Consider the following 13,622-nt stretch of genomic DNA (forward strand, 5'->3'; position numbering starts at 1 on the left):
AAGTAATAGAGAAGGAGAAAAGCAAGTGAAGGATGGCAATTAAATCTCCTACCAGCCCCCTATGCTACTGCGTTTTAATGCTCTCATCCTGCCACTACTGATCCTCCTGTCCAGTCACCTCGACTGGCTCCTCCTCCACATCACAGCCTGGGAATTCCTGGTCTCACCTCCACAAACAAAATACGTCCATCAGCGCTGATTCTTGGAAGCTCCATGGTAAGGAACATCAGACCTAAAGGTGCCCAAACATACTGCTTTCTGGGGCCTGCATTCTGGACATCTGTGATAAACTGCCATCTGTCCTAGAATGCCATTCAGACTCCTCCAACCTGGTCATTCATGTGGGATCAAATGTCGTCAGCCAACAACAGTTGGAATCTCTGGTCCAATATCATCCCTTTGGCGGGGCTGTGGCCATTTTTCCTGTTTACTGTTACTGCAGACCTGGCTGGAAGGAGAATCCAGTGCAGCACAAATGAACCTGAACCTTATTGACAATTTCAACCTGTTCTGGAACCGAAGCCAACTGTACAGACCCGAGGGACTTCATCCAAACCTGCATGGGGCAAAACTGCTCTGTGCAAACATATACTATGCACTGGATAACCTGCAAAATGCCTGTAAGACTCTTTGAGACAGTCCATGCCACCATGAGGTAATCCATACACACAATCAAAATAATGTTCACTGCCACTGTAAATATACTGGTAGGGTCCCTGTTACTAATGAAATTTCTAAATCATCTGGTCAAATTCATCCCCTACCACTCATGGGGCATAGACAGTGAAACTCACATTCAGCTGTTCAACCTGTAAATCACATCCCAATCTATCTAACACTCAGACACCATAATGTTGTCTCAAAACTATCCCGTTTGCTAAATTATGACAATCTTATTTCCATTACACACACTATAATTCCATCCTCGCCTCCCCTTCCTGCCAAATTTGGTCTGCTAAATTTGAGATTTCTGTCAAACAAATTATTTATCTGTCAAGATTTAATTGCGCCCCAAAATCTAAACCGGATAAATATCAGCTGGCTGTCAAAAATGCCAGGACTCAATACTTTTCCAATCTTATTAACCAGCTCAGGTATTCTCCTGAAGTCTCTGTAGGTCTCTGTTGTCACTATGGGCACTGTGTGACTGTGTGCCTTTACTATTATTATTAACATAATAATTTACATCACTCTATTTTTTCTTATCTTGATTTCTTGTTCCTCCTTTTGATTTTGTTTTCCTCTGTGTGTGCTGTAAAACACTTTGGATCAATTGTCTTGTGTGTGAAGTACTATAAATAAAGTTTAGTTGAGTTGAGTTGAGTTGAATCCTTACCTGGTGAGAAGAAACAAGCTTTCACTCCAGTCTGGATTCCAGTTGTGGGGCTATCATGTCATTTCTCCACAGCCACTAAAAGAGAAAGTGCTTGATGAGACACTGTGGTGCGGTGCAAATAAAATAAATCACACGTAGCTATTTCTGGTGGCCAGGCCTGGACGCAGCTATAGAGGAGAAAGCAAAGTCATGTTCTGCCTGCCAGGAATTGAGAAACTGCCCTGAAAAACCATGGCAAAGAGTCCATATAGACTTTGCTGGACCGCTGGAGAACCACATGTTCTTAGTCATAGTCAACGCTCATAGCAAAAGAACACCTCCTCAGAGAGGGTCATCACAGAGCTAAAGTCTATCTTTAGCCATTTTAGTCTACCACAACAGCTTGTTAGTGATAACAGCCCACAACTAGTGTCTGAAGAGTTCAAGACATTCATGGAAGAGAACAGTATTCAGCACATCAAGTGTGTGCCGCATCACCCAGCTACAAATGGGCTCGCTGAAAGCTTTGCACAGACCATGAAGCAAGCTCTCAAGTCTTTTCAAGGTACACAGTCCCTCAGCAGGCGCCTCGTTTGTTGTCATATCAAAACACACCTCATGCTATGCTCAAGAGACAACTCTGCACTCAACTTGACCTCCTGAGACCTCAAAAGACAGGAGAGGTTGTGTACCTTCAGCAGAGAGCTCAAATGGAGAGATGAGTGAAAGCAAATTTCGGCGTTTACGTAGTAACATCCCTTGTTCCAGAGCTGGAGGCCTACGATGAGCAGCATCCGTCACCAGAAGACCTCAGAAGCACCCTTCAGGAATGGACACTGTTCCAGGCACACCTAGACCTGTTCAGGTGCCTACCCCAGGCATCACTTCTCCCAGAGCAGGACTCATACAGTCCTCACCCAGAGACAATGTGACTGACTTACCTAGAGGTCGTTCTTACCCCAGAGGAGACAGACAACCTCCTTTTTTTTTTTTTTTTTTTTTTTTTTTTTTAATTATGTTGTAATTTATTCTTTTTTTTTTATTGGTGATACTGTACAAATCAAGCAAATAGACAAACAAACAAAAATACTGACAAACAACAGCAATGACAACATCATATTACAATGAAAAAGATAGTAAATGTAGAAAGCAACTAAGCAATATGGATTGATTGTGGGAAAGGGGAAGGGGGGGGTGAGTGAATGAAAGTGAGAAAAGAAGAGAGAGAGAGGAGGGGGAGAAAGGGAGGGGGAGAAAGAAAAAGTGAGAGCGTCAATAATTATTACAGACAGACAGACAGACAGACAGACAGACAGACAGACAACCTCCTGATAGACTGTCATTGTAGTCTAGAGTCTAACCCTTGACATTGGGGCAGAATAATCCCCAGGGTTCAGTCCAGGAATTGAGGTAGTCTACCCTCTTTCTCTAATTCAGGCAGAAGTTCTGTAGCCAAAACAAGTTTGTTAAGAGTAAATTATAGAAGGAAGAATACCAAAAAATAGAGACTATGACATTTAGCAAAAAAGTCTTTTTGAAACAGAGATTTTAAGAGAAAATACTGTGAAAGAAATTCTGAGAGTGAAATATTTTACTTTTAAGGGAACATCAAAAGTAATGGGGGAGGAATGTGTTGCATATTGACAGCCTAAGTTTGTCTTTTTTGAGATACTGTCATGCCCCCCCAGCAGTTTTATGCAGTGACACTATGACAATCAGCTACACTGAGGCTGTTCTATCTGCAGTGGAAAATGAAATACAGAAAAGAACCTGGTACCAAAAGGGAGTAGAGTTGAGAAGAGTAGGGTCGAGCCAAGCCCGTACCATGTAGTGGAAACAGGGCAAATGATAGTAGGGAAAGCCCAACAGTGCCTGTACTATGTGAGGACACTGAAAAGAACAAACCTGCTCCAAAAGCTGCTGGTCAGCTTTTTTGCTGTCCAATATAATCTCTTCTGACTTGCTTCATCATAGTGTGGTATGGAAGCAGCACATAAGCAGATCAAACATTTCTATATGACTGATCAAAACAGCACAAAATATCATTGGGACAGAACTACCTAACATAGAAAGTATATATAACTCACAGTGCTTCCAACAAACTCCCTGCATCATAAAAGACTTGCACCATTTCAGTCGCCATCTCCTCAGCCCCCTGCCATCTGGCAGAAGATACAGAATTATACATGCATAACACTATATTATTGTCATGTTGTTTTTTTATTTTAATTTTATTTTAAGTATTGATGTTTTTACTCACTGTTGTGGCTTGTTTTAAGTGTCTTGAACAATGACAATTAAGCTGATTCTGATACTGATTCTGTATAATTTACTCTAGGCTGCCATTTTGCCTGGTCTCACATGTAAAATAGATACTATCTCAAGAGACTCCCTGGTTTAAAAAAGAAAAAAAAAGGTTAAATAAATAAAATAAGTACAATCTCTGAACAGAGGTAGGGTTTACAAAACAGTGGTTACCTGTCTAAGAACCCCACATTTATGACCACCTGTTCAAGTGACAAAAGCTTCTACCGAGGTCATGTGATGACACCTGAACCAACTCTGTTACTCTGTTGAGCAAACACTGAGTAAAACTGCGAGATGTGGTTTAAAGTTCCAGAAAAAGCTAGTAAGTGGACCTTAATTTAAAATTGTTAATTATTTTGTCAAGCTACTGTTCCCAAGGTCTCTAGAATTGACTTCCACACTTTGTTTGATTGATCTCATACCTATTAATCAATTTAAAAAGAACAAACCATCTATTTTATGCTTATTGTTTTGGGACTGCTATACATTTACAGTTAAATAATATATGGTGACTCAGTTGAAGATGCAAAGTGTCTATCAGTATCCACGGTGACAGACATGTCCTGCTTAGAGTGGAGGTCAGTGCGCCCCACACTTTACCTGTTGCACAGTCTGCCACAACCTCTGTGCTGTTTTCAAATGTTACAAAGGGCATACTATGGAAATGCTGCATTTGATCTATTCCAGTCTGCACCCTATCTTGTTTACAGATATGCTAAATACGAGGAAGATTTCGTCTGTGAAGGTCACTAGGTGACCTGTTGCAGACAGAGATGGATGCAAGATGGCTTCTCCTCTGTCACTGCTTTTCTGGCTCATTACACCAACCCAGTTCCCCACCCGCACAACATCACAGCTTACGGGCTATCTGACAGATGGCCACCATGTTGACTCCATTAGAGCTGGACAACAAGCGAGACTCCTGACGTAAGGTCATAGCACAACACAAGGGAATAGCTGGTGTCCTTCTGCTGTGCACCACAGAGTTAATATAATGTGAGACAGAGTGACAGCTTGTCACTGTCTAAACTAAATACTCAGACTTATACACACACTTAGAGAAATGCAGTGTATGTGATTTCGAATCACCAACAAAATCCCAAAGGTAAGAGCAAGACAATGGAATTGCCCGCTTTTATTAACTAAATCTTCAGCCTGATCTTGTCTACTATGTATGCGAGGATAGAAAAAATTGTATTACTTCCTACAAGAGTGTGCGTGTGTGTGTGTGTGTGTGTGTGTGTGTGTGTGTGTGTGTGTGTGTGTGAAAATCTATCAATTACAGACACATTTCTTTGGTTTTTGCCTTAGTTTGTTGAAGTTAAGATTAGGCTAAATTATTTTTGTTCAGAGGCAGGTAAAGTTAGGTTATTAAAGGTTTTGGTCAGAGTTTCACCTAATGCTAGATCAGTATATGTGAAATGGTTGTGTGAATACGGCACCTTTCAAAATATTTTTGTGTTTGAAGAAAAACGCAACACTGTCTCCTAGAAGTTACATTTAGATACACCTAATCTGCTTTGCCAAATACGTTATGAGGGTATAATAATCGCTGGCTGATTATGTTCAGTGTCCAATTTTTTTGAATGAAGGAAATGCTACTTTTGTGTGGATGGTGGGCGTAGAAAGCATGTGACTGTGTGTAACTGAGGTTGGGGTTAATGTCTTGAGTCCTGCATGTAGTTCGGTTTAGGCATCAGGAGTACTTTAGTCAAGATGAGGGAAATATTAGAGTTTTGGTTAAAAGTTAATAAAGTAAACATATCATGACTCATTCATCGAGTGTTGACTTTTTCAAAGTTTCATCAATAATGCAACCTTTCCCAAACCTTAACAAATTGCTCTGAGTGCCTAAACAGAACCATAAAAAAAACTTTAATCATGCTTTAGTTGCTACAAGCTGATGTTGTATTAGAGGAATTGCAGGGGAAACGAATAAAATACGTGGAACATTGAACAGTGAACATTTTGTGACTTGGCAGAAACGCTGCTTTCCTGATTATGTTGATAAAAAAACATAATTTAGGTGGCATTATGTTTCAGCATAAATTACTACAATTACATGTACATTACATGTATATAAGCAAATTTCTCCTACACAAATGGGTTTAATTTGTAGAACAAAATGTTGATCCCATCCCAATCTCCCATCCCAATCCCGTCTCCTCATACAGAGTTTATGTTAGGACCAGTACAGTGAAATTGTATTCTCACCATGCAATAACAAAACTGCAGTGACAGTTTGCAGGTGAAATGGTTAAATGTGTCAAGGCTCTGTCCCAGTGTGGCTCTATGTCCCTCCACCAGTTCACCAGATGCCCTTGGACTTTTTCCCTGTTTGTTGAGCTGGACTGAATGGCAGAAGGTTCTTGTAGTCGAAATTGAAGTTTGCTTTCACACCAGTTGTGAAATGTGACTGACGAGTTTGACACACCTACTTAGACGTCTAAGATGCAGCAGTTTATACACCAGGCAGTTTATTTTACATGTCTTCTGTATTTTCATGCACTGCATTTAGTATGATTATACAGGTGTTTCAATGGCTGGACTCTCTGTAACTTATCCTCAACATATTACGAAAAAAAAGTTTGTTAATGTTTGTTTCTGTAGATTTGACTAATTTGCATTTACAGCCTCTGTGTGCCATTTGAGAAGCATCATTATGAAATTTTAAATAAGAGATTGCAGGTTATGGTTATTGTCTATTATATTTATTCATGTATATTCTTAGACAGGTTTGTGTATTTCGGTTAATTATGAAGAAGATTGTGTTTTCTGGTTTTTTGGTTTTCTGCTGCTCTGGCATTTTCTTGTGTCTGTTCTGCTCAGTTCTGTCTTGCTCAGGCTTGTCCAGTTCTGTTCTTCTGTGCCTACATTATCACGAATAAAGAGTTATTCTTCAGTTCCTGCTGTTCCTGCAGCCAGCATTTGGGTCCATCTCCTGCTACTCCCTTGACAAAATGATAAGATAATAATATAATAATAATAGTAATATATAATAATATGGTAAGATGCTTTTTCTTTCCAGTCAGAGGCAGCCTGTCATTGTGTTTCTCCTCCTCCACAAGCCTGCCTCATTTCATATGCTTTGAATTGGATGGGGAATTAAAAGTAGTCCCACTCTCAAGATCTATTTGCTCTGATTCAAAAACTAGGAGCTACTTACAGGCATTTTCCCCAGGTGCACAAGGAACTTTTATTAAACTTTGATCAATTAACTTTGGCTAATTGAAAGAAAAAATATTCATGGAGAGATTTAATTGGGTATGAATCTATCTACACAAACACATGCACACACACACGCACACACACACACACACACACACACACACACACACACACACACACACACACACGGTTCCTGACTAAATTATGATGTACTCAATACACCAGACGCAGGTTTGAAATTCAAAACCTGCTTCAAATGTTCTATCCAGCAGTGGCTGCAAAATTAGACTTATCAGTCAGAAAACAACTGGAATTGGCATTTAATTAATCAAATTATCAGCTCAACATTAAGACAGAGGGTGCTCTACAGATTAATTTACTTTGTCACTCCCTATTAAAGCTGTTATAAATTTAACAACACATAATTTTAATAAAGCTGTTACAATTTTTGTTTTATGGACAACAAAAGAAAAACATCCCCCAGTTAATTAAATCTTGATTTATGTTGCATATAAAGAAGACAGTGGGTGAGACACATTTGTTGTTGTGTTGGTTGCTCCAGCATTTTAGATTTGAAATTAAACAAAAATGCATGATCATTTGGATTGAGGTAATGTCACCGATAGTAAAGTACATTCCAGAATATACCAAAATGGAAATATTTCAAAATCATTTATTTTTGTGCAGCTGGTATAAATCTTAGTACATAGATGGTTTTCTGGGTCAAATTCGACCCATAAACAATATATATATATATATATATATATATATATATATATATATATATATATATATACAAAGTAACAAATCAAACCCATCAATTTTCAGGCAACCAACATAGTGGCTGCCAACATAGTTCTCCCTACAGTGGAGGGCAGCTTTCATAGTACTATAAAAATTACCTGAGCCCCTATTTCACTGGTGAATCTGTTATTCCAAAATGAAAAAGGAGACAGTGAGAAATTATTGGAAGAGGATGGAAACATGGAGGAAATGGAGGAAAGCTCATTGTGACTCATGCAGTGGTGACACCACTTTCCACACACGCCAGCCACATGAGCCACAGCAGCACAGTAGTCTGAACCTTGCCCTGATCAGTCTGCAGCCCCACAGTAAATAGGCCTATTTCACAATACTGCAAGCGCAAACCGGATGTCGGGAAAACCGTGTTCTGGTTACAGCGCTAGTTTAACTGGCAGTTCAAACAATGGCAGAGTCCAAAAGCAGTCTAGCATGTAGTGTGCCTTATTGTTTAAACTTACAAAAGAAACAGCCATACTTGTTGTTTCACAGCTTTCCAACTGATAAACATTTAAATAGAGATAGATTTTGTCCATAAGAAGAGACTAAGGAGCAGGATTTACTGTGAGGAGAGGCAAGCAGGGTTTACTGTGAGGACAGGCAGTACTTGTGTGTGTGCCTTGCGCTTCAAGGAGGATGAGGTCCTTGCCCACCCAAAGTCCGGTTGCAAATATTTGAAACCGAAGGCTGACCCCTCCAGATTTCTGTGGATTAACTGGGGAGAAAATAAACCACACCAGACACAAATGGCAAAAAGAAGTGGTTGTGAAGTAGAGGAAACAGTGGATGATGAAATGGAGTGTGTTGATGCAGAAGTGCCTGTGCAGGAACACGACTATGACTGCTGTCCTCCTCCAGATGAGTGTAGTATGATGCTAATGAATTGGATTAATACAGTAGTCACCTAGAGTCGATGAGAACTGAAATATTAACACTGATAATTTCTTATCTAAAATAATGTTACACAAATTTGACAACCTAATGTTTGCAATATAAAGCAGCGTATACCATATTCTAGAAGTTATTCTAGTTAGTAGTCAAGGTAGTCAATTAACATATTACCGATGTGAATGTCCAGGTGTTACTTTTCCACCTCATCCAAACATATCGTTTTTTGTTTTCTGGAGATCAGTTGAGCCCTCTGTATCCAGGATTGTCTACTGGTCCAAAGCAAGGAGGATTGGAATTGCCACAGTAGAGAAAGAGGTCATTAGGTTATTACAGTTTATTGTTGAGTTTTTCATGTTTTGCCTGCATGTCATTGCTGGCCTTAGGGAGAGAGTTTTGGCAGAAATATTTGGAGTGAGCACTTCTACAGTGAGTTGGGTTTTAATCACATGGTCCAATTACTTGCACCTTGTATTGGGATCCATTCAAATCTGGATGATGCTGGAGCAGATGAGATGATAATGCCTGTGAAATTCCAGCATTACAGCCCAAATCTGAGGGTCATTTTTGACTGCACAGAGTTCAGATGTGAGAGCCTAGAGGCAGTCACCCTCCACTCTGAAACATTCTCCACCTCGAAGAGCTACACCATCTTCAAGGCTTTAATTGGAGTCGCACCCTGTGGCGCAAACGCTTTTGCTTCCAAATTCTTCACTGCATGGCTCAATCTCTGACAAGGAGTTGACAAGGCAGTCAGGAATCTTGGAGTTACTGGAGCCAGGGGACGAAATCATGGCAGACAAGGGCTTGCTCATTGCAAAGCTATCAGAGCATGTTGGGGCCAAATTGATCGTTCCACCTTTCAAGCACTGAAGCCAGTTCAGCAGAGAGGAAACCGAGATGACCCAGGACATTGCAAGACTCTGTAGTCTCGTTGAACGAGCAATTAGGTGGATAAAGGAGTACCACATCTGGGATTCACCAGTTTCCCTCACATTGGCAGGCACAGTGAATCAGATGTGGTCCTGCTGTTGCATGATGGTGATTACAAGGGTCCTCTAAATCTTGAAGATGGGTTCAAATACTGAATAGGGTGAGCACACAGCGAGGCTGCTATTCTCACCTCTGGTGCAGAAAGTCAGTAACATCAGATACCCCCTCTCCTCTCATCAAAAGCCTCCTCTCCTTTCCAGTCAGAAACATCAGACACCTCCTCTCCTCTCCAGTCAATAACAGCAGGAAGAGCCTCCCAAAAAAATTAGGGGGTGTAGCAATCAGCCCCATTTTCACTTCACTTCATTTCCATTCATATAAGACCAAATCACAATAGAAGTTATTTCAGGCCACTTTTCACATAGAGCAGGTCTAGATTGTACTCTTTCATTTACAAAGGCCCAACCTTCCCTCATGAGCAAGCACTTGGCGACAGCAGCAAGGAAAAACTCCCCTTTAAGGGGAAGAAACCTCAAGCAGAACTGAGCTCTAGGTGGGTGGCCATCTTCTGAGAGAGAAGAGGGAGGGGGAGAGGTGAGAGAGAGACACAGAGAAGCACAGCAACAATAACAATAATAATAATGATAATAGAAATATGACTAATAATAATAGTGGTAGCAGTGGGTTAAAATGACTAATAATAATAGAAGCAGTGGTGTTATATTATGTCACCTATAACTTAAAGATATTACTATATCCTTTGTGTATCAGCACATAACCTAGCCAGACTGACCTATTACTTGTCAGGGTTCTACAGGCACATGATCTTTTCATTTCCTTTAACAGCAGCAAGGAGATCCAGCTACTCCTTCACTCTGTCATACCTTGTTGGGCTGAGTTTAATTCTGGAAATGAAAACCATGTTTCATTTAGTCTTCATGGGTATGGTACTAAATGTTATCTGTGACTCGAAATATAGATCACAGCACAATAGTACAACAGCACAACAACAAACAGTACAAAGCAAAAAAACACACAGAACACACCATACAAAATTCAAAATACAAAGCTACACATCACATACACCATCACAGTACATTTTGTTTTAACGGTTTTAGGCCTGTTTTTCACTAGCGAAAATTAGCTTTAGCATTATCACTGTTAACCATAGATTGTAAATGCACCGTGCTAACCAAGCTAGCAGCTAGTGCTATGGTCAGCTCCACTCTCTCGTCCAAATATGGTCATTTCTGGCTCCAAAAATCAAACATGTCAATGGTCAAATCGCTACACTCAAGGCTTCAAAATGGCAGTTCGCAAACCAATGGGTGATATCACAGTGACTATGTCTATATTTTATACAGTCTATGGTTAGGACTGATGTCCCTCTGCGTTGTCCTAAAGGGCCATGTGGCATACACTTTCAACCCAGTATGGATGTGAACACCATCAAATAATGTGCTGGAGTACAGAAACTAAACAACGGAAAATGTTGTTTAGTTTTTATTTTAAAATCTCTCTAATAATTAAAATACATGAATGCCTGCAGACCATCAGATTGTACATGTGACTTAGTTTTGTATAGGATGACTGATCTGTGTTCTTTGAGGTATTTGAAGCAGTTCTCTCCAGAGTCCGTCAAAATGATCTCTTATAAATTCCCATAGAGCTTAGAGTCTGCAGGGCTGCATTCAATCCAATTTTCACACAAGTGATTTCACTGATTAATCCTCCCTCTGTGACTGAAGGTGTGCTTATCAGTGAAATCACTGGCTGAAGACTCTTGTCCTGCCAGCTGCTGCTCTACAGACTGGCAGTGTTTCACAGTATGGGCACAGCTGGCTGTACTGATAAAAAAAGCACTTTCTCTTTACCTGTAAATTGCTCCATCTCAATCAAACAAACACACTACATCTGATAGTGCTACTTGCTTTCTCTCTGCAGGCTTATGAGAGCTTTCAAGCCTTTTTTTTTTGTTTCTCTTAGCAAACACAGATATTCATCAGTGCTTGGCATGAAACCTATGCTGACTGGACAGATTAGCAGATTTACATTTAAAAAAAAAACAACATTTTTCATCTTTTTCTATGACTCAAACTGAGACCTAACTTGTTCACTAATATTCCAGGTATGAGACTTGGTGTCATTATCAAATCTATAGAGGATTAAATAACATGTGTACCTTTGTGCACTGAATGCAACATTTTATATGATTAATGGATAAAGTCCAAGGTTTCATAAAGGACTCAGCAGGGGTGAAGAACGTCGTGATGCAAAGAAATTTGGTATTTTGTTCAGAGTCTGTATATTCTTAAGGACACCTAACCATGTATCACCATTCTGGAAATGCAATACCTTCATGATGCATTGTCTTGTCAAAAAAATAACTAAGTGTCAAGCATCTAACTCTACAGTGAGAGAAAAGAATCTCTTGTGGTTCAACCAAACATTCTCAAGGTCAATTGGTGAATTGGTGAATTGGTGTCTCTGAAGCTTGGTTATATATTGTGGACTTCTTGAGAGATGGTTCAGGTGGTTTTAAATAAGCGGTGGATGATAAACCCTGTATGTGTTCAAGACTGGTCTTTGGTGTTTGGATGTGAATGTCCTTGCATTTTCTCTGACCATCAACTCCTGATCGATGACTTTGACCCTATCTCAGTCGAGGCTGTGACTGGATTTGGTGTGTTGTTCACAGACAGCTGATGTTGTCTATTTCTCGTGTTCGTTCAGTCTGTTGTCCAATGTCCTTTCCATTTTATTGTGTTCCCCACAGCTTCCATATGTGATGTCATACATCACTCCAGTTTTCCTCTCTGGGGGCATTACTTTAGAGAGACAGAGATGTTTAAAGCAGCTATAATCAATATTTTTATGATAACAATGTATAAAATGACAGTGTAACTTCAGAGGTGTCGCTCATAGAGATGAACCTATAGAGACTTTACCTGTCTGGCTGTAACTTTACTGGTTTGATTCACTCCTAGCACTCTCATAGTGTCATTTTTGGCTACAGCAGGTCGCTGTTTTCAGAGAAGAAGCTCTAAAAACCACTGTACACTACCTGTTCGGCACCAAAGAAGCAAACAGACACAGTTAGCGATAGCTGGGTAACATCATGGAGCATTTAGCAGCCAGATATTTCCCTCAGGAATTGATAGAGAGCAAAAACAGAGCTAAAAGAGAGTGAATATTGGACTTAGATTCCCCAGGTGGACAGAAACACGACTCCAAATGAATGATAATGTTGCTCCGTAACTGCTAGATGTGGAAATAAGCAACTATTTGCTAACAAGTTAAACATATCAACTTAAAAGGTGATGCGGTATGTCTTGTTGGGTTCTGACAGCCTTTAACCCCCAGCTGCACCACAGTGGCTGCTCCTTTGAATAAACTGGTTGTATTGGGGGCAGACTCCAGAACAAACCTAGGCATGTCTTTTAGCTCTGGTTATGTCTCTACCAACTCCTGAGGAAAATGACTGGTTCTTTAGCTGCTTGATGTTTCAGTACAACTTCAGATGAGTTAATGGTAGTCTACCGGCCCAACACCAAACACCAGAGCAAGCTGTTCATTAGTGGGTTTGGCATAATGAATGACCCTTTCACATTTAACTTGATTAATCTAAAATATCACTTATTTCAGGTCTGTGTCTTCAACACTGATTATATCAACAGCAGAGCTTGCAAAACTTCCATGATCTTTTTAAAACTTGATCTCTAATGTATTAAGTTTTCTCAAAACGCAGTATGCAATCCATCATTAAAACAATGGGCCCTATAAAAATAAATTCATTCATTGTGCTGTAGGAATAAAGTTATTGTGGAAATCTGATTGCCTCATCAGAATTCTTGGTGAATACCCTTGCTGAAAAGAAGGACCACATTAATCAAGCAGCAGAACCCCAATGAGATGTACAAAAGCCCTCACCCCCCCTTCATCTCTCAACAGATAAAGTCCTCCTCCTCCTCCTCCTCATTTAAGCTCCCTTTCAGCATGAATCTGTACAAGCCTGTTTTAAAGAGTGTGACTGTGTGAAAATGTGTTAACCTCAAATTCCAACTGACTAGTTCAACATAACACAAAGAAGGTATTTAGCTATCATTTAATCATTTATCAAATATGAGGTTTATAATTACGATGGCATCAGAGAAGGCAGAGGGCTCACATTTTGATTTCTTTTGCAGCTCCTTTCGTTAGCTCCTCCTGG

The sequence above is a fragment of the Thunnus albacares genome, chromosome 13, assembly GCF_914725855.1.
Source record: "Thunnus albacares chromosome 13, fThuAlb1.1, whole genome shotgun sequence".
Classification (NCBI taxonomy): Eukaryota; Metazoa; Chordata; class Actinopteri; order Scombriformes; family Scombridae; genus Thunnus; species Thunnus albacares.